Raw genomic sequence first — 4,977 nt, forward strand, 5'->3', positions numbered from 1 at the left:
AGCTATCAACTGGAGTGCCTAATCTTGTGTGTCTATGTAGGCTGGGGTTCTCATAAGTGGCCTAAGAGTAGTTGAACTTTATCCATTGCCTCTGCTTAGCAGGAGCATTCCAAGAGAAATGTATGGAAGTTGCAAGGCTTCTTATAGCTTAATATCAAAATGTCTTCCTTTGTATTCTACTGACTAAACAAGTTACCAGGACCAGCCTAAGCGCAAGGGGAGAGGAATAAGACTGTACTTCTCAGTGGGAGAACTCAGAAACGATTTGTAGACAGCTTTAATCTACAACAGGCGACAAGTAACAGTTCACACACACAGTTGCCTGAACACTAAAAATACCTATTATCTCACAGATCCAAAAGTTTGAAGTTAGGGTAGTTCTAAATTTGGCTCAAAGATGTCAACAAAGACTCTGTTATCTTTCCTTTTTACCGTCCTCTATTGCTGATTCTCAAGTTGGTTGTCGCAGTTAGAGGTAGTCTTATGAAGACAATAAAATGCAGAAGAAGAAGAGAGAAACGCTTCTCTCTGTCTTGTTTTCAAATGTGAAGGCTACCTGACTGGAAGAGCCCTACTGGTTTCTACTCACTTTTCGTCGGACAGAATTGTATCATGTGGCCATCCCTAGAGCCCTAGCACTTGGCAAAGGAATGAAACAGCAGTAACGAGTCAGCCCCCGGGCTGGATGGGATGGGGCTACCTCAGTTGAAGGACATGGATGCTGAGAGGAAGGTTAAAAAAAAATTCAAGGTTCTATTTTCAAGGCTGAAGACTTTCAGCTAGATGACTAATGTCTGTTGTCTATGCGTTTGTGAGGTACCTCATTATCACATCTAATCTTTATTTCTCTCTTCAGTTGGTCAGCACCTAAATCAGAAGGTTGTCCAATTCCCTCATAAATATTTCTGAGACGGAGGGCCACTTCATCTTTCCTCAGCAGCTTAGCTTTTCTATTGCTGGCATTTTACACTTCATTATGAAATAAAACTTTCTTGGAGCAAGCAATATTTAAGTTTATTGACTTAAACTTAGCCTTTAGGAAAGCAGGGAGGGGCCGCATCAAGAGGAAAAGTAGACTTCAGACCACTATCATAAGAAAATAAATTTGTGCTGCTTTAACCGATGAAGAAAGTGATACAGGCAAGAAGACATTTAAATACTTTTAGTACAAAGTCTGCTAAAATAGCTGTGGATGGAGGCAACAATTATAGGCCACTTTAGGTTCCAAGTCCTTTCTTTTCGGTTATCTCACATATAGATATCTTCTCCACTTGACAAATCAGTGTGTGGGAAACCATGTAGATGTTCCTTATTTATATCTTCTTTCTCTCAATTCCTCGTTCTACCTCCTTCCTCCAGCTCCCTGGCTCCGGGTTGGGGCAGGAACAGGCAACATGGATAAGGTTATACTGGTGTCCTTCTGTGGCTTAGGAGAGGGGGCTTGCTGGGCAAACGTGAATAGAGGCTGTCAGGGGCCCCGCCATCTCTTCCTCGGAGAGGCTGTGCTGAACCTGCTCCAAGAAAACTTGGGAAGCCCCTGATCGCACGGCCTCTGGAGTCTGGCAACTTGCCAGCTCTCCTTCCTCCTTGCCTGGTTTTGTTTCCTCTTAGCTATTCAGAGCCAACAATGCTGTGTGAACTCCAGGTATTGTCAGCACCCCCAGCCCCCCGGGGCCCCCAGCTGCCAACAGGGCCCCAGGGGCACCTAAAATAGCTTCCCAAGGGCCTTAATCTACGTTCCCAGACTTGGCCAGCAATTAATGAATGCTTCACCGTGCCAGGCACTATGGTTGAAGGCAAGGACATTGTAGTGACTTGGTTACAAATCACACCCTGGTTAAAAAAAAAAATCAGACAGGAATATAACTTCGTGGCCCCAATCTTGGTACCCCATGGCACACATAGGAAAATTATCTTTATATTATGTATCTGGGGGTATGTGGCATTGCATACCCTTTACAGAACACTATCTGCAGACTGCTGTTCAACCAGCCTTACCGGCAAATTAAGAATTTATTAGAAATACCACATAGGGTTTCTGAAACTAATTTTTACAGAGCTGGCTGACACACCTTTTTCCCAAGGAGAGGCTGGTGCACGCAGACTGCCGACTTCTGGGTTCCCTTAATCTGAGTAAAGGCTTAATACGAATCAAGCGTCATTTCAACTGTTGTAAATTCAAGAGCAAGTGCTCCAAGATATTTTCTTTTTTTTAAAACTGCTCTAAAAATATGCAAATTTGTCTAGGAAGGAGTAGAACCAGGATGCTCCTTCATAGTCTGACTTCGTCTCATGTACTTTGAACCTTCTGGAAAAGGACATCACTCGTGGTCAAGAAGAAGGACAATGAAGAAAGGAGGACCTTCCATAAAATGCACTGGCACGGTGGCTGCACCAGTGAGCTCAGACACAGCACGATTTGTGGGGATGGCACCAGACCGGCAGTTTTCCATCCTGTTTTCCACGGGGTTGCTGTGAGTCAGAACTGACCTGAAGGCACCTCAGAACAAGGAGGAAAAAAGGTGCACGTCACCCTCATTCTCTGGGGTGGCCATGGTTTTGAATGCCCTTGTTGCCCCTCTTTGGTGATTGTCTTCCACCCTGGGTTGTTTCTTTCAGTCCTTTTAGTCTTGTCATCTTGAGACTAATGGAAGCAGCTCAAGCACACTAAGCCTTCCATGGTCGGCCAGGTTCTCCAGAGAAGCAAAACTGGTGGAACGTATATGTCTGTATTCAGGAAAAACTTGACATGAAGAAAGTGGCTCACATATCATATATACTTGAGTATAAGCTGACCCAAATATCAGCCGAGGCCCCTAATTTTACCACAAAAACTGCATTAAACATGTGCTGAAAAACTTGATTGATGCGTGCGTATATACGGTCTTGTGTAGAGGTGGGTAATTCTAGTTCAGCTCTAGTCCAAGGGTCAGACGTCACACTGCAGACTTCTCCTGACTTGTGTAGCTGTGGGGACTGTCGAACCAAGAAGCAGGAAGACCACAGACTGGTGGGTGCAGAGTCAAATCAATTCAAGGTTGGCAGTCCTCTGATGGCTCCTGCTGACCCGGATGTAGGATCCAGACAAAGCAGAAGTGATAAGCCTTACAATGGCATCTACTTATTACGAGCAGGCCACAGCCCCGAGGAGACTGCCTTCCAATTGCATAAATGCTGTGACTTGGTCAAGGGGCGGCCCTTCACCACAACCGCTAGCTGCTCAAGCAGTTGATTACATTATGATAGATCCCAGTGGAATTACTGATATCCCGTTACAATGGGATAGTGACAGATACTATCATAAGTGATTGCTGCCCAAACTGAGAAGCCAGACCCAGGCACTTTTCACACTCAATCGATCACCCCTTTCTTGCCCCTCATTCTTGTCTCTATACCTATCTACCTCTGCACTGTGCCCCACTGCACATGCTCATGCCCATCTCTGCTGCCTTGCCGGACCCGGCCTCACTGCCACCGTGGACAGAGGCATTGGCCATTGTGGTGAGCGCACATGTGGGTACATAAACACTGGCAGTGATTGCGCATGTCGTTATTAGGTGCCCTCGCGTTGACTCCCACCCATAGCGACATCGTGCACAGCAGAATGAAACGTTGGGAGGTCCTTGCCATCCTCGTACTTGTTCTTATGCCTGAGCTGCTGTGTCAGTTCATCTTGTCAAAGGTCTTCCTCTTTTCACCACGCTCCCACTTTACCAACAGATGTCCTTCTCCAGGGACTGGTCTCTCTTGAGAACCCGTGAAAAGTATGTAAGATGAAGTCTTGCCATCCTTGCCTCTAAGGAGCGCTCTGGCCTTATTTCTTCCAATACGTATTGATTTGTACTTTTAGCAGTCCATGATTATTTTCATATTCTTCTCCAGCACCACGATTCAAATGCATCTATTCTTCTATGGCTGCCCTTATTCAATGTCCAGCTGTGACATGCGTGTGACGCAGTGGAGAATACTATGGCTTGGGTCAGGTGCACTTTAGTCGTGAAAGAAACATCTTTGCTCTTCCGTACTCCAAAGAGGGTTGATGCAGCAGATTTGCCTCATGCAATACATCTTCTGAACTCTTGACTGCTGCTTCTATGAGCATTAGTTGTGGATCCAGGTAAGAGAAAATCCTTGACAACTTCAACCTTTTCTCAATTTATCATGATGTTAACTTTTAATCCAGTTGTGAGGATTTTGGTCTTCCTAACATTAAGCTATAATCCATACCGAAGGCTATAAGCCTTGATCTTCCTTAGCAAGTGCTTCAATTACCCCTCACTTTCAGCAAGGTTGTGTCATCTGTATGTCACGAGGTTGTTGAGGTAGTTAGTTTATTGTGCCAACCTGGCCGATAAACACATGTGGGGTTAATTGAAGGGCGGAGGGACAAATGGCTCGGTGAGCCTCGCCTTTGGAGTTCTCGTGTCCCTTGCTTTCTGATGGTCGGACCAGGGTGCAGCTGCCTTAGCAGTTCCCTGCTTCAGCTTGCAAGGCTGACTTCCTGCAAGACATCCCCAAGGAGAAGCCACATGGACCTATCCCGATGCAGCCTTGGGTGCTGGAGCAGCCATGTGGAGACCCCTGCCAGCGCTGAGATGCTTACAGGTTCACTGACTCGGCTTTCCTCCTGCAGTCGGCATCATTGTGTCTGTTTTGTGAGATGGAGGAAGACTTTGTGGACTGGTGTTGGACATATGGGTTAATGGGTTAATGTTGGACTTGTAGGTTTGAGCAGCACTGGGTTGGGATGTTTTCTTGATGTGCACTTAACCTTTATATAAAACTCTCGCTTATACATGAGTTTCTGTGGATTTGTTTCTCTAAAGTACTCAGCCTAACACAGTTGTTAATAAGCCTTCCTCCAATCCTGAGGCCACATTCTTCTTCATATAATCCAGCTTCTCTGATGATTTGCTAAGCATGTAGTTGGAACATGTGTGGTGAGAAGATACAACCCTGCCGCACACCTTTCCTGAG

The sequence above is a fragment of the Echinops telfairi genome, unplaced genomic scaffold, assembly GCF_000313985.2.
Source record: "Echinops telfairi isolate 266 unplaced genomic scaffold, ASM31398v2 ScPeMD7_3;HRSCAF=10, whole genome shotgun sequence".
NCBI classification, from domain to species: Eukaryota; Metazoa; Chordata; class Mammalia; order Afrosoricida; family Tenrecidae; genus Echinops; species Echinops telfairi.